The sequence below is a fragment of the Malaclemys terrapin genome, chromosome 2, assembly GCF_027887155.1.
Source record: "Malaclemys terrapin pileata isolate rMalTer1 chromosome 2, rMalTer1.hap1, whole genome shotgun sequence".
NCBI classification, from domain to species: domain Eukaryota; kingdom Metazoa; phylum Chordata; order Testudines; family Emydidae; genus Malaclemys; species Malaclemys terrapin.
In genome coordinates this window covers 147,067,744-147,095,323 of record NC_071506.1, presented here as the reverse complement: position 1 = coordinate 147,095,323, position 27,580 = coordinate 147,067,744, and the positions used below count along the sequence as shown (strand labels likewise).

Genomic DNA, 27,580 nt, shown 5'->3' with positions numbered 1-27,580 from the left:
GTACTTAGTTAAGTATTGATACTGTGGTCCCTTCCTCCTCCAATGAGACAGCCTTCCACTACTTTGGGGGGCTGTGTCCATCAATCCCAGAATGTAAATAGGCTTTTAAATGGACTAAGGAATAAAAAAGGGGTCACAAACAGAAGCATTGTTTCCTAGTGAATAGAGCAGTGGACTGAGATGCAAGACACATGAGTTCTGTTTCTGGCTCTGGCCTGCTGGGTGATCATAGGCAAGTCATTTTACCACCATGTGTCTCTGTTTCCCCTTCTATAAAATAGTAATCTACTGATCAAAAGCATTAAGAGCTAAGTGTTATTAATTAGTATTATTAATAATCAAATTAGTTGAAAGTTTTCAAGCAAAAATCTTTTCCCTATGAAATATTGCCATTTAAAAAAACCCTGAACTTTTACCACAGAATTGTCAATATCTTCCAAATATTTAATTTTCCCACACATTTTTATCATTTTTAATTGATTTTTTTTAAAGGGTTATCAAACATTTTTACTGAAAACATTGTTTGGGGTAAATGAAAATGTTTACTAATAATTTCAATGGTTTCATTTACTGAAAATTGTGGTTTTTTCAGTAAATGAAAAGGTTAAATAATAGTTTTGAACTATTTCAATAAAATTTTGTTAAAACAGATAAAAATGTTACAATTTTTCATGAAATATGGGTCCAATTCAACCCTGGGAAACAGACATATTTGAAATTTCCTGTAAAACTGGTTTACTATTCCATGCTCATCTTTATGGAGTAGATAGAGAAGTTTTGGCAAAAAATGACAATTTTTGGAAACCACAACCTAAAATGGAAATATTTTCAAAAACTGGAAATTCAGTGGCCTACATTTTCAGAAATGACTAGAAATGTTCAGACATTTTAAGGGTCTCATTTTCAAAAAGTGTGAGTACCCACATTCTATAAACGGCTTCTTTAAAGTGTCTGAAGTTGGGTTCTCAAGATTAGAAGCACTCCAACCCATTAGCCACTTTTGAAATGTACATATTTGTTTTTGTGTGTGCATGGGTATATGCAGAAATCACTCAATCTTAGCTATGGATATGTAACCAGTGCCCCAGTGTTGCACATGCATACGTACACATATAATCACTCTTACATGCATATTTTGGATCCATCAAAGTGTTAAAGTTACTGTTTGCATATATCTATAGAAAAAGAAGCCATTGAAAAGGAAAAATAAACCAGCAGAGGGCGCACAAGTTAACTAACAATCTGACTTGAAGATGAGCTCTGTGTGGCTCAAAAGCTTCTCTCTCTCACCAACAGAAGTTGGTCCAATAAAAGATATTACCTCTCTCACCTTGTCTCTCTAATCCATTTAATGAATTATGCAGTCATAACTGATTGCATGATCCATAATAGTGATATCAAGCAAGGTAACAAAGGAGTCACAGACACCTTGGACTGTATCCTATATGAGTGGAGAGAAATTGTATGCTGTGCTTTACAATAAGAAAGGAAAATATTGGTAGGAAAAAAATAAAGTTTGTAACAAAGCATTTCCAATCATATAATTAAAAAGAAATCTAAATAAAAAAGGTATAAAAAGGTAGTGTTTTAGCATCTCATTAACTACATCATTGCTGTCTAACGTACCAGATACACAAAGTAACGTCCACATCCATTCTCTCTATTATCAAGCAGAAACGGAATGAAATATCAATATCCTAGGGCAACATTGGCAATTAAATTAAAACCTATGTATTCAGAGAAAGCAAAGGAATGGTCATCATTTTTTTAAAAAAAGCAAGTGTTCCATTATAGGGGGAAAAGTGCAAGTCAAACACAATCTGTTTGGATTATCAAAGAATATAATTACTCATGAATGAGGTAAAATGGTTTTATGTGAAGCCTTTAAAGTTTTGTAATTTTTTGAGGGGGTGGAAGGGGGTGGAGGGGAGCAAGGCTCAAGCTGAGCTGGCTTGTAGCATTTCAGCAAACCAACACTCTGATGATTTATCTTCTGTTTCAAACCCAGGATTTCTTTCTTTGCCCTCCCCCTGCCAAATTAAGTCTTTGCAAAAAATAACCAGCAAATGTTAACTAAGTGTAAAATGATGCAGAGATGTCTGCCTGAGTCTGAAGAGAGCATAAACAATAGCCCAGAAAGATTTGAATGGCCCTTTATTCATTTCAATGCATTGTTAATTCTAAAGTTTAATGATGATGATGCTTTAAATGTCAGCACTGAACTATTTCACTGCTGATCAAAGTACAGAAGAAAGAGGAAAGAGAATGTGATTTTAAAGATATACAGTGAGCAGAGTTTCTTTCTGGGTGGAGCTTAGGAAAACACCACTGCTCACCGCCTTCCTCCCCCAAAAATATTGCTGCTTTTAGCACTTTACATTATTCTCTTTTACTGAAGCTCAGCCGTTTATTCAGAATCATCAAGCTGTGCACACAACTAGCTTATACTACCACTAATCGACATTACCTGCATCTTTACTCATCCATCCCTTCTTTTATTCATCACACATTTGTTATACATTGTCTTAAATTAGTCTGCAAGCTCTTTAAGGCCAGGGCTGGAACTAGTAAAAAACTTTGGGAATTGCACACATCTCTATTTTCCCCTCAAAAATGAAAATGTTAGAAAGATCATTTTATTTGTTGATGTATTTATTGCAGCTCTATAATGTTGTGTTGTGTGATTTAGTTGTTTGTTAAAAGAAAACTCCAAAATAAGGAGATAGAGGATTTTTTTCCCTTTTCTTTCCCAATATCCCTTCCCCCATTTCTTCAGGGACAAAATACGGGGGGTGGGGGGGAGGGAGGGAGGGAGAGGTGAAAAAAGGAAAAGGAGAATTGGGAAGAATAACAGGGAGAGAATGAGGAGAAAAAAACAGGTATGTCTACTATAATTGGTGTGTATGATTGCTGCCCATGTAGGCGTATCTGCATTATCTTTAATCTAGCTAGAGTGAGTACCAATAGCCATGGAGCTGTCAGATTACAGGATTCAGCCTGGGCTGCCCACCTGGGACCCCAAGTGCACATGTAGTGAGCGAGTCTGTTCTGAAGCCCATAGTGCTGCAGTTTCCCTGCTATTAGTACCCAAGCTAGGTAGATTAAAGCTTGCTCGGGTATGCAGCATGTGTAGACAATCACACCTCTGACTGCAGCGTAGCCAGAGGAAAAATAATTAGGTGCTCACTAATTTTTTGGAACAAACAAAACATAATTTTTTGACCAGCTCTAATAGGGACCCCATCTTTTTATGTGTTTGCATGGAATCCAACGGAATGGAGTCCCCATTCTCAGGGGAACGCCTGAGAGTGCTACCACAATACAAATGTTAAATAAACCTGCAGTTAATGTAATGATCATCAACAGGTAAAGTATTTTGTGGATTGATTCTTTGTAGTAAAGAGTGAACTGGAGGATCAAGGTCTCATATCCTCTTACCAGAAAAGTGGTGCGGCAGTAGCCAGTTCCTTTTCAATATGACCTTTTAATCCTTTTACTCATTTTTATTGGAAGTCAGTTACCAAATTACAAAGACACAGACAGTTAAATAAACAATATTAGCTATGAATTGAGTTTCAGGATAAACTGAGATCTGGGGAGGGGGAAAAGAAGATGGACTCAATATACATAAATCCCCAATAGTAAAAAATAAAAGTAAAAAAAAAAAAAAAAACCTGAAAAAAGCGGAACCAATCACATGAACTATACAACAGAAAACACTGATCTTTATGCTCAGATTCAAAATGCTATCTCAGATACAACCATTTTTTATACATTTGCCTGATAGACAGACCCATAGGACAAGATTTTCACAAATGGATGCCTAAAGTTGGGCTTTAAAGTCCATATTTAGATGCTTTTAGTGGCCATATTTTCACAAGTGCAGACCACTAACAAGCTCCCAGTGAAGTCAATGGAGATACACCAGGAACTAAGTTGGCCACGGTGTTAGTCCAAACATTGGGCTCAAACTGTTTGAGGTCTTTCAAGTTTTGCATGATTATTTTTAAGGTTATGGAGATAAGATTATCCATGAACTGTTTTCAAAGGTGTATCCCTCCTACTCTCAACGTGGTCTTTGATTTCTTTTAAAGCTCTGGCTCATGGTTCCCAGGGAAACATTATTTATGATGGGCCCAATCATCCTTTTCCAAAAGAAAAGTTTATTCACGATTTCAGATTCTGAAATCACAGGTCTTGATCTAGTATCCCTTGAATTCCAGAAAATCACATTGAAGGCAATGGGCCTTAAACAACAATATCAAGCAATATGAATGACATGGATGTGCAACCCAAATGATAAATGTCCTCACAAATAACCTCAATACTTGCTTACTCCCATACCCAACCTTTCTCATATACAGACAAGGGCTCTCAGAGCCAGTGTTGGCACTATAAGACTTCCCTTAGAACTCTAGGGACCTTAAAAGGCAACCCTCAAAGGCACCCAGGTTGTGGAAAGTCTTTGTAAAGATCTTGAGGGAAAGAGGAGGAGGAAATACAGTCCCATGAGACATCTGATAAGACATAGAGGTGAAGGTTGTTTACCTCCCCAGGCAAAAGATATCTAAAATCTTGGAGGAAGAGTTAAGTTGTTTGAGCAGAGGGAATGCAACATAGGGTAAGGGGTTCTATGATATCAGAGTGGAATGTTGGAATAGGTGGAGGTGGGTGTTATACTCTGTTTTAAAGGTCCAAATATTATCCACTATTAAAACCTCTGTACCTAACTACTGCATTATTCACATGTTCCTGCTTATCTAATACTTAATACTCCCAAATACTTGGGGGGAAAGCCCAGTTATGATCACATGGGATGCATCTGCATCTTAGACTGGGGGTTCCTCGGAGGGGATAGAGGAGACACACAACTATCTACAGTGCATCATTAGAAACCTGAGAAGAAAATGAATAAATAATAATTTCAAAGCTGAGGAAACTGTGGTGGAAGAGGAAGCAAGAATGAGACTAAGTAGTGTCAGACTTCTTTACAATTTGACATCAAACTTCTCAAGTGGCTAAAAGTTTTAAAATGCGAAGGGATACGGATAACTTAAAAAAAGAAATCACATTTGTTTTGACCATTCAGAAAACAAGATGGATGAAAACAAAATAATTTGAGGCTATGTACAGTCATGGGCCAAAATTTGCAAAAGATGTGCCCACATTTACATTTTAAGCCCACATTTAAGCACCTAAATATATGACCTGATTTTCAAAAGAGCCAAGCACCAGCTGCACAATGACTTCAATGTGCACCGTTGAAATCAGTGGGTGATGTTGGGTGCTCAGCACTTTAGAAAATGAGGCCAACTAATGTAGGTGGCTAAATAGGGAATTAAGAGACTAACTAGGTATTATAAATCTTGGCCTTGAAGCCTTAAAGCTCCACCTTTCCTGTGAAGAGGAAAGACAAATCCTGTAGGACAAGAAGTGGTTTAAGACTCCAGGACTATAATGTGTGAATTCTATTTTTGCTGAAGTTCTTGAGTATTAAATCTAGCTTCCACAGAAGGAAATAAAACAGAAAACACCAGTATAGCTTAATGGGAATCAAGCTACCGTCAGATCGAGACTTCCCTTATAGTTTGTTTTTTCTTGATGGAAAGTGCTCTTATTAAGTGTTCTTTTAATAGGTAGGAAATCTTATTTAATCAACTTTAAAACTATTTTTCCTGTTCTCTTCCCAGAAGGCACATGCCACTGCTAATTGAGAGAAGCTTTTAAAAAAATTGACACCTTTTATCCCTGAACAAAGATTACATGCACACTAAGTTGTAATCCTTGGCTTTGCAATATTGCTTTACGAGGTTAAGAAGATGAATGTTCATTGCTTTTAATCCCCACCATGATTTACGAGGCTCTGGGTATCCTTTCCCCAGAGCATCTACAACTGTGTGGTTGTTCCACCTGCTGCTTAAATTACAGAGACATCTGCAAAGTAAATTATGGATTGTTGTCTTACAGTCGAGCTGCCTCTTCATCTCTCCTGCAGTATTTCTTTGATTGTAACAAGAGGATTTTACATTTTTACTTGTTTGTTTACTGTGTTTGTTTCTCCCCAGAGTGGGTGATATTATGATGACCTGGATTACTACCTGTCATGCTAACTTTCAAACAACATTACTACAGCTGTAAAAGCCCATGAGAATGGTAAGTGGGTGGGAGCTGAATCACCCTGTCTTTTTATTTAAAGCTCTTAAAAGTTCAGAAATCTAGTACTGATTTTCCTAAACTTAACTGAGAATTCTGTGACCAAAAGAAACACTTGAATGTTCTGCATCTATAATGAATACACAACATCTTTCTGTTGCCCTGACTGATCTGAACTATTATTTCAATATTAGAATTGCACACACACACCCTTATATCCCCACAAATATATATACTCCTATATCAATGCATATACACATATTATATGCTTCTATGAGTATATACATCTATAAGTTAACCTATACCATATGGTGAACATTTGAAACCTAGCTGTCTAAATTTAGGCATCTAAAAGCTACATTTGTACACCTAATAAGTGACTTAATTTGCAAAGATGCTGAGCACCTGCACCCCTTTGATACGACTGTTGTGGGCACTCAATAACTGACAAATAGACACCTTGTTTCAATGGCTAAATATTGATTTATAGGCTAATTTTAGGAATAAAAGTGTTGAAAATTTGTTATGGTGAATATACACATTTGATGAGCTGTTCCTAGTAGGCTTAAGGGGACTGAGGTACACAAGCATTCAAATCTCTAGTGAAAAGATGACTTCAGTTTTACTTGCAAATAAAGTGCTGGCAATCTCCATGCTGAAACAGCCAACTGCACTACCCCCCCCCCCCTTATTTGTTATCTTTTGTGGATGATGAATCATGATTCCCGATAATAAGCATGCACTGTCAAGTCTTGACACAAACAGCACTAGAAAAATGTCTAATGCCATGTTGTCTGCCAACATTTCCTAAGAAGCATGATTTATAATTCCAACTCTAATCCCACTGTCAAAAAATTAAGCAAGCAAAGTAAACCACACAGTAATAGGTTATCTAGGGCATTCTCATGAGGCAGGAAATGTATTTTCAACAGCTGATAGCACAACATGCTCCTGGAACACAACTACCAAAGAAACTAATCAAGATGTTGATGGCACTAAAAATCAGAAGCTCAAATTATGCATCAGGAAAGAGAACCATCAAGGTATTAGACCTCTGTATTATATCACCAGGTCTGCTTTGATTTGACATACACAACATTGTCCCATGAGGAGACACACATTGTAGGGACATGTGCCAATTTTATTATATTGCTTTTCCTGAAGGATTCTAAATGGAGAAAGGGCTGAACCAAAATCAGAGTTCCAGACAGTCCCAAATTTGGAATGTTTGAGATTTTTCATCAGAATTTTGTGGCCCAGACTCACTGATGAATTCAAAGTATTTTACATACTACATACTGTGCATTCAGAAGAGTTATTGAAATGCAGCTGCCTCATTGGCAGAATGTGGCATCTGTAACACCATTACCACTCAACTCTTTAGGACAGAATGTGAAGTACATACTATCGAATGGCAACTACGAGAGTTTTAGACATACAGAATGGAATTCTGCAAGATGGAATTTGGGCAGGCCACCATGACGAATATCTTAATGTGAAGACAAATACAAGGATTATTTAATTACCAAAACCATCAGGACCTTGGTTTTGCATCCCATCCAAATGATGGCACATCCAACATCACACTGTCCCCAGCACTAGGCTCAGACTGTGATATAGTACTGCTTCTGAGGGAAAACAGACATCTATTGAATCACCAACACTACTTTCCTCCTCATGTAGGCATTCCTTGTAGGTATCCCATCCAATGCTGACCTGGTTCAATCTTACTTTCCTCATTACATTGAACAGAAGCACAAACCAAGGTGGTATGACTGCAAATATCCCATATTACAGATGTAACTCAACTACTCCTCCCACCACTCTCTTTGCAGAATGAATTGTTCACTAGACCAAATGGCTAATCTAAATTGATTGTCATCTCCTGGGGATTGAGATGCAGACTCCAAATTTATTTTGATTTCACCTTCAGAGTGCACAATATAACTGCCATCACACATATGACAGCAGTACTTAAAACCGGCTACCTCCATCTGGTCTGAACTTTAAATAAGTATGGAACATTATCAATGGTTCTCGTTCCCCAGCATTAGATTCCTGACATCAATAAAGAAAGAGAAGTTTGGAGTTGGATTCCGCCGTTGATCTAGACAGTAGCATATTAATATTAAAAACATGAGGGAGCCTGTGACATTGTCTTCTTTTCCTCTCTGAAAGAGCTTTTACTGAGGTATGACTTTGAAATGAGACATATCTCATTTGACAAAAGTAATACCCTGCAATTACGAGAAAAAAAACATTATAAAAGTGAAGCTCAAAAAGAAAAAATGAATTTCTGTCCTTTAAGAGGCACTGAGCAGGCTGTAAAAGGACTTTCATTTCCTCCAATCTGCATGTAAATTGAAACAGTCTGAAATGCATGACATACAGTACAGGCATCTGTAAATATAATTCCGTGAGCAGAACTGGTCACTTGTACAAGACTCTGGTTTGGACAGAATATTTCTTTTGAGACTTGCACCAAACACTCTATAATTTCTGCATTCTTCTTTCTTGGTTTTATGTGGCAAAAACTGGTTCGACTTTATATACAAACGAAATTGAAAAAAAAACCTGCATTTTAAACTACAGATTAAATGGATTTGTTTTAGAAAGGATAATTTCATTTAGCACAGGTTTCCAGCAGGTGATGCAGAGAACTGTAAAATAGAAAAGTCTACCTGTGATTATGGTGCCACATCATCCAAGATCTTAGAGAAGTACAGTTCAGTCCTTAGCTGGCCTCATTCTCCAAAGTCATCACTTGATCAGTCACTAAAATCTGCCAAAGCAAACATACAAAAGTAAAATATTTAATGTCAACAGTTTACGTTTAATGCATGAAGAAACATATAAAGTATCTGATTAAAATACTCAGTCCTATGGGGGTGGGGGGAAGGGAACCAAACAAAAATTACATCTGCAATTTTTTTCTGGATCTTGATGTATAATGTACAGTAAGTGTGAGGGGGAGTAGCTCCTTAAGGTATATGGACTTCAACTGAGAAAACATGCAAAAGCACTGAAGTGCCCATATTTCTAACAAGCTGCCTAAAAATCTGTTGGATTTCTATTGCCAATGCCCATTATTACTGAAGATCATGATGCTAGGAAACCTGTGATAATGTAGATTCACTGTTATGTCTGTATTTCCTTCATGCCAACTATCATTCATCTCAGCATGAAAATAAACATACAATGATTTCTCTAATGGATGGCACAGTGATGACATGAGTTAATTGCATATTTAGTGTGAAATGCTGTGTTACGTTCTGATTGTTTTGAAGTTAAACTGGGTAACCACCATGGTTTACTTCAGAATCACATACTGACTTAACAAGTGCACCACTGGACTGAAGATGTCATTAGAAAGCCTATAATGGGGTAAGTAACACAGCAAGGCCATGTGACTCTCTCATTTATGCAGCTCTGGCTTCAAAGCTGAAAGAATGAATAGGTCATGAGTGAAATACTTTAGATAGAGTCTTGTGATTATTATAGGATTGACGATGTGCTTAGTACTGTAAAAGACAGTCCCCACCCCTGAGATTTTGATGATCTAGTGGACAGAAAAAGACAGACAAGTCACAATGGTAAATGTAAAAGAAGTTACCCAAGATATCTGTTGATAATGTTTTTAAATAATGTACACACTGGCTACTTCTGCATAGGCGTATTCCAACACCAGAAACAAAAATAATGGTCATGAAGGATAAGGCTTAAGTGGCTTAGCTGAGTTGTGGGACATTCATAGCACCATCCCAAACTGTGCCTAATGCTAAGCAAGAATATCAGTTTCTGACTTCCATGAACATCATCCTCTTAAAAGTCACAGAGTCACATCCCCAAGAAGTTAGAGTTATTTTACTGCAAAATCAATACACAATGCAGTGATGACCAAATAGCATAAGCACCAAAATGGGGAAATTGACATCATTCTCTTGTGGAAAAAAAGAAAACAGCATAACCATTGGAACGTCTTAAAGGCACTGGCAACTGAACAACTCTACTAGTGTTCTGTTCCTGCACTCTGTAACACTGGATGCAAGGCTAATCAGTTTCACTACATTACCAATACAACAAGAAAGCTCTGGGGTAAAATCATGGTGCAGCTGAAGTCAATAGGAGTTTTGCTATTGACTTAATCAGAGTAGGATCCTTCATCAATTTCTTGTTCAGTTGTTAGTGCACTGGAGTTGCTGAAGGAAAATGAAATGAAAAACGAAAAAGAGAAACAGAGAACAGAAAGGAGTAGAAAAGAAAAAGGAAATGAAAGAAACAAACAAAATCCACAATAATTAAGGCTGAGAGGAAAATAAGGAAAGACTGTGAATGCCTAGATGAAAAGAAGAAAGATAAAAAGAGACAGAAATAGAGTTGAGCTGACAAGCAACTTTTCACCGTCTATCTTTGGTATCCCATGTTATTTTCACATGATAGATAATGTGGGTTACTAGATCACACTGTCCATCAATGCATGTACAACACTGGCATAAACATGCACACAGCAAAAATAGTTAATCTATGCATACAAATATATACAGCAGTCGTTTTCAACCTGTGGTCTGTGGAACCCTTGGGGGTTCACAGACTATGTGTAATATTTCCAAAGGGGTCCGCACCTCCATTCAAAAATTTTTAGGAGTCCATAAATGAAAAAGGTTGAAACCCACTGATGTATAGTACAGGCAGAAAAGAGAAGTAAACTACCACAAATCTAGCTATATTTTACAAATATGCATTTTATTACATAGCTGTCTAAGACAGTAGAATGCTAATTATGCATTTATGAATACAAAGCCCAATTTTGCAGTCCTTACTTGGGCTATATTCCCATTGATTTCATCATTGAGCCCATAACAGTCAATCCATCTTCTGTGTATGGGTTATCAATACCATGCCATTTAAACAAAAGCTAGCACCAAAATGTCCATTGGCTTCACTGGAAGCAGGATTGGGTCCCAAGTGATTTGTATGTAATTTTGTATGCCATGTTGTTGTAGCCATGTTGATCTCAGTATATTAGAGAGACGAGATGGATGAGGCAATATCTTTTATTGGATGAACTTCTGTTGGTGAGCAAGACAAGCATTCGAGCTTACATGGAGCTCTTCTTCAGGTCTGCGAAACATACTCCAAGCATCACAGTTAAATACAAGGTGGAACAGCTTTAGCTGTGAGTACATTTCCCAGACCTGAAGAGGAGTTCTGTGTATGCTCGAAACCTTGTCTTTCTCATCAGTGGACATTGTTCCAATAAATGATATTAACTCACCCACCTTGTTTGTAATTTTTCCATTAACTTATAACTTCTAATTAAACCTCAGTTTATTTGGCCTGCTAGTGTTCACTTAAGTGAGAATAAATTCCCTTCATTGCAGGAAGTGCTGGGAGAAATTATATGCACTGTGTTATGAAGGATGTCAGACTAGCTGACCAGTGATCCCTTCTGCTTTCAAAAATCTCTGAATCTAATACAAAAAATGTAATAGGAGAGCCAAATCTAGAACTGGTCGGAAAATACCAATTTGTGGAACCCAAAATGTTCTTATGGAAACACAAGTGCTTGGAAACCATGAGAATCATGGTTCTAACCTAGGTTTGGCTCCCAGCTCCAACTAGTGCTCTCAGGGATTTCAGACTCCCTATCACTGGACCCAGGAACCTGTCTGGCCTGAAAGCCATGGCTCTCAGGATCTAGGCACCACAGCAGGGAGTCTGGAAGCCCTTTGAAACCTGATGTAAGCTAGGGATCTCAGGGCTCCTCAGGCCAAACTCTCAGGGTACCTGGCTTCTCAGGTTGCACAAGTTGGGCAAGCCTAGTGAGCCCAGTGGTCCAGGAGTTTGGAATCCATGGGATCTATGGCCCTGGGACAGTGCACATGACTGGACTGCCCCAGAGTCATGGACCCTGGGGTCCACAAGAGCTGCTGAAATGATTCTTCTGAGATTCAATGCTGCGCAGTAGCAAATAGCAGCAGTGAACCTGACATGAATCATGTCAATTTCACTGAGCAACTCCTTCCAGAAACATTGTTTCTGTGTTTTCAAAAGAAAAATATTATTGAATGTCCTCTTCATGGAACATTTCAAAATGACAATTTTTCCTGAAAACTGGAAGCTCCGAATTTCAGCCGGCTCTCGCAAAGTCCTGCTCACCTTGCTCATGAGACATCCTATTGACTTCAGTGTTAAAGCAAGAAGGATTTGGATATCAAGTTTTTACTCCCAGAAAAAAGAAGAAAACAACACAAAATTTTGCTTTTCCTTTTAACAATTTACTGGTGACCCTGCAGAATTCTCTAACTCACATTAAAACATGAACATGTTTAGAAGAAAGTAACAAAGAAACCTTCAGAAGCTCTTTGTTTCTTTGAATCTGCCACCTGATAGAAAGCGTGACAAAAACCTCCTTTGATCTGTCTACCGTAGTTTTGCCTTTTCAGGCTTTACATCTGATCTGTTGCAACATGCACGCGTGTGCACACCCACACATCAAATTTTCACTTTCACCTTCCCTCTGCAGTCAGAAGTCATCAGAAGTTCTCCTAACAAATTTATACGGTAATAATATAAACGTTTTTCTCATCATGTCAGTGTCACGTACTATTGATCTGGGCTTTGTATCAGCAATATTAACTTCCTGAATCAATAATTCTTGATATCAGTTAAAAACAGAAGTCAAAAATTTTGCTTAGGGTTACACACACTGCACTATTCTTAAGAAATACTGTGGCTGCTGATGTGGAAGACAGATATGTGTATTAATATACAAATGAATATTATACTACTTGAATTTTGAAAGCCAGAAAATATTTAGATTTTTAGCATTAACATTGAAAACCCCTATTTTTTAAAATTATGTTTAACATACAGTGAGTGCACAGTCCCATTTGTTTTCTGCTTGGCACTTTCTACTGAAAAATACTGACAACTGGAAAGAGATTAGAGTGATTTATATTGCCAAATAAAGACTTCTTTGGTATTGTAGTACTGATTTTTTTTATTAGTTACATTGATTTCATTTAAAAAATCTTGTCTCTAACTATTCAGTTTGCCTAGCTGGAGGAAAAGATGAGCACACACAATATAATGTATGGTTTGGTTTTATCATCTAGTCTAGACTGTGACATAGAACTATACTGCTTGAATACACCAGAAAATACTCATGACCACAGGGAAGTTTAGAAAAACATTTAGAAAACAAAGTTAATGCTGTCAAGATTGTTATCCCTCAGGAAATTGAAGGAGAAATCTTGTTGAACTAAATGATATAGAACCTGCATACTTGGCAGAATACTGTGCTATTTGAATGAGAAATATTTTTTTAAACAAGACAATTAACTGGTCATCTACCTTAGACTAGATTAAATTACAGTTCTCTACTCTATCCTTTCTGCTTGACATATTTGGAACTCTACTAAAACTTCTAACAATTAATGAGAGCTGGAATGCTTATTCAGGATATACACTATAACAGAATAAATGGCTAAAGATTAGGGATGAGCAAAAATGGGGACCTCTGATCGGTACCTTTTTGGCTGAATTCCTTGACACAAACTACCTACAATGGTTGCAGATTGGAAATGAAATTGGAAGAGGACTGTTTACTTTTTGAATGAAAACCAAATCTTACATAAACTACTATTATTTAAAATATTATACTCCAGAATGGTGTAAAACACATTGTAATTCATGATCTTTTATGTCTGCCAACAGCCCTGGGGATATGGATGTCCCAGACAAAGGCCTGGGACTGTTGACAGGTATCTATTTACTCCACAGTTTCTGTTGTCTCCTCCACTCCAAGATAAAACAAACAAACAAACAAAAAATAGTGCCACCAGCTTTTGTATTCTAGTGCTTGTTCCTGAACAGCCACAATATGGTGCATTAATTAAGAAAATCTCCATACATGAACAGCCTGCCAGGTGTTATGGGAAGTGAAGTGGCCATATATTCCAGACACTTGAGGACAAACCAAAATAGACCTCAGCACTGGGTGTTCAGAATGATCCTCAGACGGGAGTCAGAGTACACAGGAACAGAATGAGTGGACAGAGAAAGTTTATGTTGATTCACATATATAAAAGACAGCTATCCAAGAGAGAAAGGAAGACAGGTCAATTATTATTTTTAACCTTAATCTTGCTGTTTTTGATGTCACATCAACCTGGCTGTATTCTTAAAATAAAGTTAAAGTAAAAATCCGACAAACATTAGTATCCTGTGCTTCAGGTCAGGCACTTCAGAACTGGAAAGTAAGATTAGATAAGTGAGGTATTGATAATTCAAAAGAATGATCAACACATATTGGGATATTGTCAGTCTTACTGTAATCAAACAAAGGGAAAATACAGAGGACCTATCATAATACTCTTGGAAGTTTAGGAGATGAGGCACATTACTATAGTAAATTCAAATAAATCAAATAAAAAATCATTATTGGTGGATAAGTGACTAGGAAATACAATCTCATAAAAGATATGGACCTATGAATAATGTAGATTAAAAGGACCTCGCATTGTTTGATTATAGGTACATATAAATATATTGCACTCTGGTTGGATTAATTATTTATCAGGCAATTCACTTGTCTACCTCTTAGATGCATTCAGTTCTGCTGTATTATTTGTGGGACTGGCATTCCAGCTTGCTTTCTTTGTCAAGTCCATTGTGCACCAGCATGTATTCGTCATAAAGGAAAGACTTTCAACTAAGATAAAGATGAGCTTTTTGTACTTATCACGCTTATGTGCAAAATCAGTTGAGGACAGACTGTGATCATAGACAGAAAGGCTTTTCCATCCTTTACTTTACTAAATCATCATCTTGAGACTGAGCTTATCTAACGTTGTCATTTAATGAATTTGGCAGTGGGAGTGTACTAACAAAATTTGCAGGTGACCCAAAGTTGGGAGGTACATTGACAATATGGAGGAGGATTGGAATTTCAAACAAGAACATTTGGATGACTTTGAAAACTGGAGTAATAGAAATAGGATGAAATTTACTAGTGCAAAGTCATGCACTTGGGGACTAACAACAAGATTTTTTACTATAAACTGTGAACATATCAACTGGAAGCAACAGTGGAGAAAGGCCTGGGTGCATTGATCAATCACAACATGACTCAGCTGCTAATGTTATGTGTCTGTGAAAAAGGCTAATCCAATCCTAGGATGCATCAACTGAGGTATTTCCAATAGAGATAGGGAAGTGTTAGTGATGTCAGAAAAGGAACTGGTGAGGTCTCATCTGGAATACCATGTGCAGTTCTGGTCTCTAGTGCTTAGGAAAGATTAATACAAACTGGAATAGGTGCAGAGAAGGGCTACTAGGATGATCAGAGGAATGGAAAACCTACTTTACGAGAGGAGATTCAAGGAGTTTAGCTTGTTTAGCCTAACCAAAGGAAGGTAAAGGGGAGATATGATTGATCTCTATAAATACATTATAGGAAGAAACCCCAGGGAGGAAGAGGAAATATTAAGTTAAGGGTCAATGCTGGTATAAGAACAAATGGATAAACTGGCCAAAATAAGTTTAAGCTTGAAATTAAAGGAGAGAAGGAGAGTGGAGGCAAAATACCTAACTTGTTTCAAGACTGAGTTTAATAAGTTCATAGAGAGGATGGTATGATGAGATTGCCCACAATGGCACAGGGCCCATCTGAAACTTCTGTTAAGAAATATCTCCAGCAGCCAGAGATAGGACACTAGATGGGGAGGGCTCTGAGTTACTACAGAACAGCCATGGCTGTTGATGTTTCCATGTTTGGCCATAGGCATATCTCCAAAAGATGAGATTTGAGTTTTAGTCACAAAATTTTGTGGAATTCTTAGCAGAGAAAAGTTTTTAAAAGTATCTTTCTGCCTGTGGATAAGTAGTAATATCTGGTCCACACTGTCCTTTTGTTTTGAAGGAACTTCTATAATAGTAAGTATTGCGCCATTAAATTTTTTTTTAACCTTTCATCGTAGGTGAAAACTTTTATCACTTTTGTTGCTCTCCTCTGGACTATCTCCAATTTATCCACATCTTTCTTAAAATGTGGTGCCCAGAACTGGACACAGTATTCCAGCTGAGGCCTCACCAGAGCTGAGTAGAGTGAGAAAATTACCTCCGATGTCTTACAAATAACACTCTTGAATGATATTAGCCTTTCTAAAAACTGTATCACATTGCTGACTAATATTCACTTTATATTCCACTATAACCCTCAGATCCTTTCAGCAGTACTACCACCTAGCCAGTTATTGTCATTGTGAATTTGATTTTTCCATCCTATGTGAAGTTTTTTGCACTTTACTGATTTCAGACCAATTCTGCAATTTGTCAAGGTTATGTTAAATTCTAATCCTGTCCTCCAAATTGCTTGCAACCCCTCCTAGCTTAGTGTCCTCTGCAAATTTTACAAGCCTACTCTCCACTCCATAATTTAATTCATAATATTTCAGGGGTAATGTAATACCCACAAGCCTGCTGACACTCATAGAACCACAGTGGGCTGTGTTTAAAGGACTGAGGGCTATGTTCGTCCCTTTCCTTTTACTCCTTTATGAATGAAACTTGGCTTCAGTTCCTACCTCCTGAGCTGGGTCATCTCTTTCCATCCTTTTCACTTCTGTTTGAATGCAACTTGGCTATTTTGGTCACATCCACTCCTCCTAAACCGTGTTTAGATCTTTTCATCTACTGTCTCACTTTCAAAATGGTCTGCTAACCAATGGCAACTGGGGAGAACGTTTACTAAGGCCTCTTTGAAACATGGGATGCACTATCGCTCAAACAAGCTGACATTACAGTCACTGTATGAATTGTATCTTATGTGCACAGAACCTTCATGCATAATGATTTGGAATCCATTGTCTAATTCACTATTTCCCCCCCGGTGATGAGGCGCCTCCCCACCTTGGGAGGCTGTGCAGGAGGAAACCAATCAGAGAGGGGCTGGGATGAGCAGCCAATCAGGGATGGGCTGGCCCATATAAGAAGGGCTGCAGAACAGAGCAGCTTCAGTCACTCCCTGGAGCTTCAGGAGGACTGGTTTCCTTGCAGACTGAAGGCAGCAAGCACCCTGGACAGAGCAGTGCTGCAAGCAGAGACTCAGGGAGCTAAAAGCAGCCCCTGGCAAGCTGCAGGGATCTGAAGGCTGAGGCCTTGAAGTGAGGGCAAAGAGAGTGCTGGGGCCATGGGGAAGTGGCCCAGGGAGATCTACAGAGGAGTCGGAGGGGACACAGCAAGTGGTGGACATCTACAGGGTCCTTGGCCCTGGACCCAGGAGTAGTGGGTGGGCCTGGGTTCCCCCTCCTTCTTACCACTGAAGAAGTAGCCAGACAATTGGCTGCAGTTGCCCTTGAAGGAAATGGCTGGACAGTGGACTGCAGTTCCCCCAAGAGAGAGTGGAGGGAGGGCTGTGTCCTGAAGCAGATGCCGTGGTCTGTGGGGTGACTTCGGTCTTGGAGCAGAAGTGATGGTGGCAAGATATCACCGGAAGAGGGCACACTGTGAATGGAGCTAATCTCCAGGACAGCCAGCAAGAGGTGTTGCAGTGGTGAGTGAACCCCATCACATCCACCTTATATGTTGCTTTACAAGGCAGCATTTATTTTGCTGGCTAAGCATTATGGGGCTTTATTACAGGTGGGACCTTGTTTCCTTATCTTCACAAAAAGAATGTGAAGATAAGCTTCCCATCATTTAGTTAGTTTTGTCCATGCTCACGTGGAGAATCATGCATGGAGTTTTTTTTTTTCTGGCACTTAGTTAGTAGTAGCACTTCTTTTTGAGGTTTGTAGGCCTCTGCCAAGGACTGGCCAATATACTGAAGGGAATAAGAACAATATTGGGTTACTTTAAAAAACAAACAACCTAATAACAGTTTTCAAATATGTTAAGGGATGTTATAAAGAAGACAGTGATCAACTGTTCTCCCAGTTCTCTGAAGGTAGGAGAAGAAATAATGCACTTAATGTAGATCAAGGGAGATTTAGTTTAGATATTAGGAACAAACTAACTACAAGGACAGATAAGCACTGGAACAGGCTTCCTTCCACAAGGGAGGTTGTGGAATCCCCATCATTGGAGGTTTTTAAGAACAGGTTGAACTAGGGTGACCAGACAGCAAATGTGAAAAATCGGGATGGGGGTAGGGGATAATAGGAGCCTATATAAGAAAATGACCCCAAAATTGAAAATGTCCCTATAAAATCGGGACATCTGGTCACCCTAGGTTGAACAAACAACTGTCAGGGCTGGTCTAGGTTTACATGGTCCTGCCTCAGCACAGGGTATGGGACTTGATGACCTCTCATGGTTCCTTCCAGCCCTACATTTTTATGATTTTTATATACATGTTTTAATTCATTTTAGTGCTAATAGAATATGCCAAAGGTGCAAGAGAACTGGAGTTCTGAATTTTTCCTAAAGAACAGCAGCCTGGGTAATAGTTGTGTCAGCATCTGTAAACTAACCTGCCAGATACCTCAGCCCTATTTTGGAGGGACTGATTCTGATGACGAGAATGTGATTAAGGCTCCATTGCCCACTCAATCCTTAAATCTTCTATAACGGTGACAATAGTAGTAGTTATTTTTCCATGTGGACATCAGCTCACTAGGAACTGCAGTGAGACCAATCATACATTCTGCATAGCAACTGCAGCGCTTTCCAATAGTAATGATTTTCAGTCACCACTGACTTGGCTTGAATTTGAACTACTGACCCAAAGGGCAAAAATGCTCTAGCCTATTATCAATCTCCTGAGCCATCCAGCCCCTTCTATTATCTTGATTTCCTTTACAAGTTTAACACTGTTACCACAATTTAATTAAATAACCTTTTTGGGTCTGACATTTACTTCATCCCATATCTGCTTCCTATCAAAGATAAGATGGGACAAGAGGGCCTTAACAAAACAGCTTCCTCCAATATCTCTTAAGAAATGAAATGCTGACTGCTCAGGCTATGTATGAAGAATTAAGACTGAGAATTCGGTCGATTCACTGTATGGTGCTCAATGTCTTCTTGAAGATGGCAAAACACTTTGCCCTAAGTTTTTAGAAGGGAACAGCAATATGAGGTTGTTTCAATGATTGGGTGCCCAACTTGGAACATCAAAAGGGGCTGATTTTCAATGAGTAGCTACTCACTACTTTCTAAAAACCAGGCCCTTTTAAAATGTACTTAGCTGGGCAGCAGAATACTGACAGATAAAAATAAGCACTACCTCTTTTTGAAAATTTAGCCCACCACATTACTATGGTACTCAACGTATGTATAAAATTATCAGATACAGATGAAGTTTCCTTCATCTGAGATGGGAAGTTGATTCTAGACTGGTTCACAAACACCTGACGGTAGTTTATTATGACATCTTCAGATCAAAACTACTGTGGATTTCTCAGATAGTCTGCATTAATCTCCATCCACTTTCATGCATATGCTAGAGGGGGAAAGAGAAGGCTCTTTTTAAAATTCCACAACCAAAAGGAAGGATTTACTCTGAATACTGCTAAGTGATGTTTCATAAGGTTGATTTATCTCTGGATCTGAAAATATTTTAGAAGCCTTTCATTTTTGGAATTGACCACATTGTACCAAGTGTAAGGTACATTAAAAATAATAAAATAAATAATAACAGAAAAGGATCGTCTACAAGACTCCCCCGGCATGGTCTTCACCCCCCATTCAATCTTAAGTTACAAAAGTTGAACTCTGTACTATACTTAACACGTTTTTCAGGAACAGTAAAAACAACACCTTTACAGTGAACATACTTTAGACACGTTCCTTTGTAAGATGGGTTCACTTTCTTTCTTGGCTAATGGCTATGAGAACGTGGTTTTATTTAAATTGGACATCAAATTATTGAATTCTCTAATCTCTCACCTCTCCCTCTGAAACTGTGCACGTACATATCACTGGGACACAGGTTTATCCCAGGGGGTGGAGGATTTTTGTGAGAGGTGATTCCTCAAATTTGGTATGTTCTTGTTGCCAGTTTCCCTATCATTACATTTTATTAGTTTGAATTGAGACTGTATGTCAATGAATCATAGAACAAACAGCATGTCAAAATAAGTAAACAGGTAACTTTAACAGAATTCCCATCAACCTCATTTATTGTAATAAAAGAAAATACAGAATAGAACATACCAGAATAATCGGTTATGATTCCATACCCGAGCTGGCCATTATATTGGATTCTGTACTCCAGTTGCCCTTATACAATATATTCATGTTGAATTCATTTATTTGAAAAAGCTATTATCTATCATTTTCCAACAATCCAAAGAACCACTCCTAACCCCCCGCCCCAAAAAAACCCTCTGTTATAAGGACATTTAACAGCATTGAACATTGGGTTTGAAAATAGTGCCAACTGAAACCTATTAACCAGTTTAATTCATAACTATAAAATGAGATTGAACTGCTCTCTTCTTGGTAAGGATCCATTTGAAAATCAGGAGAGAGGGGAAGGAAATGCTGAGATCTCAGGAGCTTTTGTGAAATCACAATTTGATTAACCTGTAGGTCTCATTTCTGCAAGAAAAACATATTTCTATATATACGATACCTATAAATAAATCATTTTGCTTTTGCATACAACTGGACAAGCTACTTGGTAAAATATTAGAGTATTATTTTCTATATCTCTCAGGCTTGCTTCATAAATGATTTGCTAACCACTAAAATGTAAACCTACACACACACACACACACAACTGTTTTAGCAGGTAGTAAATCAATCATAGCTTCAACTACATGTTATACACGTGACTACATGTGACTAAGCATGTGATATTTTCTCTCATGTATTGGATGATAAATGGTTTGAACAGAACAAAAAAGAATGCACATCCTATACGAATTTTCAGGCAATGATATGTTAAATTTGTAAAACTGTCAAGATTTGAGAAAATTTTCACTATCCCATAGTGATTGACAGAGATTTAGTATCGGCCCTTTTATTTCTGAAAATATTCACATAGCTTTTTTTTTTTTTTCTTCAACAGTATTCAACAGCTTTTACTTCATATTAGTTTCAGGATTTAAATTTACTAGAGTACACTTGTAGATTATCTCTTTTTTCATCTAAATGAAACACTGGATTTTTTTTTTCTGAACATGGAACTTGCAAAAATTCTGGTAAATTATATGTGAGAGTTGAGATTGCGTGATTAAATCTTTATTAAATTCAAAATTGTGGATCCCACAGCAAGAAAATAAATACAAAAGGTCAAAGAGTTAAATTTACCCATTAAAGACTTCACCATGTCAACATAAGGAATGTGGAATGAGCTCCAAAACTATGGTGACAGGTCACAATATAAAACTGTAGATAGATATCACTCAGTCCATACACCCACCGCAAGTCCATCAAGGGCTTTATGACATGTATTTCTTGAGCCATGTAACCTATGTCAAGGAGAGACTACATGAGATAACATTCAAATAATGCACTATTGGCTTGATTTTGTGAGTGCCCACGCATCCTGCTAGAATCAATAGGAGCTGGAGGTGATAATCATCTTTAAAAATCAGACCGTGTGTATTTAGTTGCATTTAATTAATTAAAGGTATTTGTTGCAATAGATGAGATGTACATTTCTGCTTGTGCGTGAATAGGCTTGGATATCCACAGTTAGTATACCCTGAAGCCAATACAGAAAATAATATTTGAGGTATGCATATGATACCGGAGTCGCCATGACAAGTCAAAACAATGAGTCCTTGTGGCACCTTAGAGACTAGCAGTTGCCAAGAGATATTGCACAACTCACAGCAATAACCTATTTTAAGTAGGATAAAACTATAATATAACATCTACCACTTCAGAGCAGTGATAGCACAAACACTGACTTTAAAAATGACCATTCAATTTTCATTTGTTTATAACATTCTCAAGTAGCTCCTTTGCAAACTTTGCAAAGATTACATGAATTATCTTCAGTGAGGAATGCAAGTGGGCACTATTTTTGAGTTAGCTGAATGTAAACAAGTTGGAATATTTATTTTGAAATGGTGAAAAATACTGGTTAAAATATTTGGTTAATCTGTATATGGCTGACTGCATTTGATGCAAATGTTTTGCAAAACAAATCACAACCGAGCTAAGAACTGACAACATAATATCTACTGAAACATAACTATGATGTTACAAATACTATTATTCTAAAAATATATAGCTTCCTTAGCTATCATTTTTCTAAGAATTGGTAATAAATTGCTACAAATGTTTGTTTTATAAACATTCCCCTCCTAGTGGAATTTGCAGATGAAAATATTCAACTGGTTCCAGCTAGCAAGTATGTTTTGGAACAAAAGCAATAAATGTTTTGGTAGCCTGGTTCCTGGAGCTACAGACCCTCTAGTAGACAGGGCCGGCTCTAACTTTTTTGCCTCCCCAGGCAAAAAAGAAGAGCGCTGCCCCGCAGTAACAGCACCCCCCAGCACTGCGCCAGGCCGCCCAAACCCCCGGAGTTCCAGGCCGCTCAAACCCCCACCTGCCGAGCGCCTCACCGGGCCGCCCAACCCCCCGGAGAGCCGCGCTGGCCAAACCCCCGGAGCGCCGCGCCGGCCAAACCCCTGCCCTCCCGCCCGAGCGCCGCGCCAGGCCGCGCCGCGCCGCCCAAACCCCCGGAGCGCCTCGCCGGGCCGCCCAAACCCCCGCCCCCCTGAGCACCTCGCCGGGCCACCCAAACCCCCACCTCCCTGAGCGCCTCGTCGGGCCACCCAAACCCGCAAAGTGCCACGCCGGCCAAACCCCCGAGCGCCGCACTGCGCCGCACCACGCCTCACTGGGCCAGCCAAACCCTCGGGCCACTCAAACCCGCACCCCTCCCCGAGTGCCGCCCCGCCCAAACTCCCGCCCCGCCCCCAGCGCCGTGCCGCCGAAACACCCCCCGCGCTGCCCAGCCAAAACAACAACAACAAAAAACCCACACACCGCGAGCGCCCCCCGCCACCCCAACATTGGCTGCCCCTTCTAAGGTGCCACCCCAAGCACGTGCTTGGTCGGCTGGTGCCTGGAGCCGGCCCTGCTAGTAGAAACCAAGAGCGATCAGCTGACAGCTTTTAATCAGGTCTACTGGGATGCCCATTTGGGCTACCCATTGCTATGTTCTATAGTAAAAAACAACATTTTGCTGATCTAAAGCTGAAAAGGGCATGGTATTTTAGTTTTTCCTGCCTAAATACATGTAAATCGAAGTGCAGTTAAAGCTCATATTCTTTAATACAAGAACTACAGTTTTCTAGAAGAGAAGTCTTTGCATTGTTAGAGTGTCTCCTTCTTAAACCATGTAGTTAAGGCTGTACTGCACAACAGTTACTTTCAATCACAACAGAAAAGACAACTATACAGGCTTTACTGACTGTCCAAAGATTATGAATTATAGTTTCAGAGATTCCACTGTTCTGCTCAGAAGTTTATGAAGTCATAAATGTTTTAAGCAAAGGGTATTTCATGAGACCTTAATTTTGACAACTAATGTGTTGGAGTCAAAATAAAATAGTCACTACATTTCATCATTTTAAAGAATTGAATTATTTTAAAAATTCATAGCCTGCAATCACATACTCTCCTTATAATCTACCTTTGATATTTATTGAATGCCAGTCACTCACTACCAAGATGTGAAAAATGCCACGTATGTTGTTTATGTAGCACCAACAAGCTGTTATTACCTTATTGTCTACAAAGCATCTAACTTATTATGAAGTAAAAATGACATAGCATCCAAATAAAATTTAAGACTATGATAGCTGTGCACTGTAAAGAGAATTAGCATACATTTTTATATTAAAAATCACTGACATAGATTTAGAACAGTTTAACAACATCTCCTCTCATCCAATGCATATAATGTACAAAGGGTACTTTTCACACAGGACCTCCTTTTGAAAAGTGTGTGCACATCATCATGTAGTGGAGCTGTGCTCCCTGAAAAATAGTACAGATGGGAAAAAGAAGGCAGGCCCAGTAAGGGGTGGCGACTTTGTCATTAGGACCATAATTATGCAGATTTAGTGCCCAAAGGTTGATTCATAGGAGGTGTAGTCCCTAGGGATTGAAGTAGCTGCTGCAGACAGGACGGAGGGTTTCCCCAGAGGCAGGACTGGATTGTATACTCTCAATACCGCACAAAACCAGATTTTCTCAACAAGGGTGTCAGTGTATGTGTTTGTGTGAGAGACTGTATGTCTGTAAAAATTGAGCATAGAAGTGTCATAATATTTTTATTTTTCATTTTAAAAAATGTACATGCAATTGTGAGAGACTTATCAGATACTAGAATTGCCTATTCAAAGGGCCAGCTATGAATCTACTTGGAAACTTCTAGCAAAAGTGCCAGATTTGGGAATGTGTGCAAACGTGGTAAATGCACATGCATACCTGCCACTGAACTCTAAACAGAAAATATACATTGCCTTCCTTTAAATAAAAGTTCTTCTCAGACAGACTTTCAAGAAGGTAATCTCTTTTGTGTAATGAGGGGTGAAATTCAGATCTGGCCATAGCTAAACAGAGTTCAGGAAAATAGTCTTTTGAGATGGAACTATGTGCTGGTGGAGGCACAGTAGCCATGACGTCCTTCTACACTCACTACTACAGACCGCTACGGGGTACCTTATAGCTACTGAATGTGTAACTGTCTATAACAGCTATAGAATTGTGGAGCCAATGGCTACAATCTTGGCCTTCCTCCTTTCACTCTGTCTTCTACAAAGACCAACCCAGCTATGAACATTAGGTACTCAGCTCCCCTTGCCTGCCTGCCTTCCTCCAACAAACCAGCAGTGATTATAGGGCCTTCCAAGGACCTTCCTATACGAGGTGAAATTCACCCTCTATGACAGTTTTGCACTTGTCTGTCGTAGTTTTCACCAAGCATTCTCAAAACTACGATACCCACACAAGGAAATAAAGAAACAAATCAACAGAGCCAGACGTGTACCCAGAAACCTCCTGCTACAAGACAGGCCCAAAAAAGAAACCAACAGAACTCCACTGGCCATCACCTACAGTCCTCAGCTTAAACCTCTCCAACGCATCATCAGTGATTTACAACCCATCCTGGACAATGATCCCTCACTTTCACAGACCTTGGGAGGCAGGCCCTCGCCCACAGACAACCCACCAACCTTAAGCATATTCTCACCAGCAACCACACACCGCACCATAACAATTCTAACTCAGGAACCAACCCATGCAACAAACCTCGATGACAGGACTTAACCAGATCAGCTACAACATCACCGGCTCATTCACCTGCATGTCCACCAATGTTATATATGCCATCATGTGCCAGCAATGCCCCTCTGCTATGTACATTGGCCAAACTGGACAGTCACTACGCAAGAGGATAAATGGACACAAGTCAGATATCAGGAATGGCAATATACAAAAACCTGTAGGAGAACACTTCAACCTCCCTGGCCACACAATAGCAGATGTAAAGGTAGCCATCTTACAGCAAAAAAACTTCAGGACCAGACTCCAAAGAGAAACTGCGGAGCTACAGTTCATTTGCAAATTTGACACCATCAGATCAGGATTAAACAAAGACTGTGAATGGCTATCCAACTACAGAAGCAGTTTCTCTTCCCTTGGTGTTCACACCTCAACTGCTAGCAAAGGACCTCACCCTCCCTGATTGAACTAACCTCGTTATCTCCATACTGATTTATACCTGCCTCTGGAAATTTCCATTACTTGCGTCTGATGAAGTGGGCATTCACCCACGAAAGCTTATGCTCCAATACTTCTGTTAGTCTTAAAGGTGCCACAGGACCCTCTGTTGCCTTTCCCTTTACAGACAGGATTTCAGAGCTGCAACCTGCTATGTCCCAGGACTTCCTTCCCTGGCTGCAGCCCCATAAACCTGTCTTCCACGTACTGGCAACTGACAAATAATGGCAGATTTTAGCCATCAACCAAGGGATAGCTAATAAGCAGAATCGACAGCATATCATTTGTCACTGGGGAAAAGTTTTTTAATCCTCCCTTTATTTAAAAAAATAGAACCTGAAGGTCTTGATCACAGGCTGACATTATTTATATTCAGAGGGAAATAACTGTAACCAACCAGGAATTATGTTCAACCATATGAATGCTTTGCTTAGAATTTTATAGATTTTTTTCATTATTTCAACTATGAAAGATCTCATGACCAGCTTGTGAATTTATCATTTTTATCCCTGTAGTTCATGGGGCCTTATTTATCATCTTTGTTGCTTATGCATAATACATAGTCACATGAAACTGACTAACATGATGAAAAGGACTAGGGAAATTTATGTATGTTTACCCCCCAAAAACAATGTCCTTTCCCCAAGTAGTGAGATTAACTGACCCTGTAATGTGTTTTCAGTCTTTGGGCATAGAACTCAGACCTCTTTATCCCTGGCTCAGTGACACTGCTGAAGAGCTTGTCAGGTGTGGAAGTTTAGTCACGTTAATCAAATGCATTCTTATGACAAAACTATGAATTACTTTCAATATGCATATGCCCACTGCACAGCATGAAAACTTTGATTCATTTAGCTAACAAAAAGGGTTAGGTTAATGTATGTCAGATATGTGGACCGTACTTGAAGAAAAATTATGGGGAAAGCAGAAATAAATGTTCTGTTCTTCAGTATGGTAAAACCCATAGACCCTACAATGAGATTGTGTCAGCAGGGAGCAACTAGGGTTTGGAAAATTTAACCTTGTATAACTGAAATTGAAATAACTATGCACATAGACTTATTACTAATTTAGTGAAGCAAACACCATCCAACCACAAACAGCATCAGAAGAGCCTAGCAGGCCAATTTGGAAATGTTTTATGAAGGGATACATGGACGATAGGGTGCATGCCTTCAGATTTCTAAAAAAATGTATACGTCAACCCAATATTCTATTACTGCTCTTAGGGAGTGGGGCCTGAGTGCAGAAAGGGAAGACAAGTTATTTGTCATTTTCAGCTGGGATCTACCCAAACACAGGCACCTACTGTGGGTGCTCTAGGGCTAGAGCACACAATGGAAAAAAATTAGCAGGTGCTTAGTACCCACCAGCAGTCAAGCTGTCCCCCTTCACCTCCCCCTTCCCCTCAGTGCCTCCTGCCCCCCAGCAGTCTCACTGATCTCTCCTCCCCCTCCCTCCCAGTGCCTCCTGCCCACCACGGACTAGCTGTTCTGCAGCATGCAGGAGCCACTGGAAGGGAGGGGGAGGAGTGGGGATGGGGTGCACTCGGGGGAGGGGGTGGAATGGGGCAGGGAAGAGACAGGGCGGGAAGAAGCAGGGCAGCAGTGGGGCCTTGGGGGAAAGGATGGAGTGGGGACAGGGGGTGGCGGGAGGTGGGGTTGAGCACCCCCCAGATAGAGAGGAAGTCAGTGCCTATGTGCCGAAATATTGATGACAAAGCATTATT

The 27,580-nt window shown here is 39.3% G+C and overlaps 1 protein-coding gene across 1 annotated transcript in view; it reads right to left on the bottom strand.

Moving 5' to 3' along the window:
- The window catches only part of CDH12 (cadherin 12), an 864,422-nt gene that overhangs the window by 566,193 nt on the left and 270,649 nt on the right, over positions 1-27,580 (bottom strand). Inside the window, exon 3 of the mRNA XM_054020329.1 lies at positions 8,835-8,935. The gene's annotated coding sequence lies outside the window, so the exon portion shown is untranslated. The remainder of the gene's footprint in view (positions 1-8,834; positions 8,936-27,580) is intronic.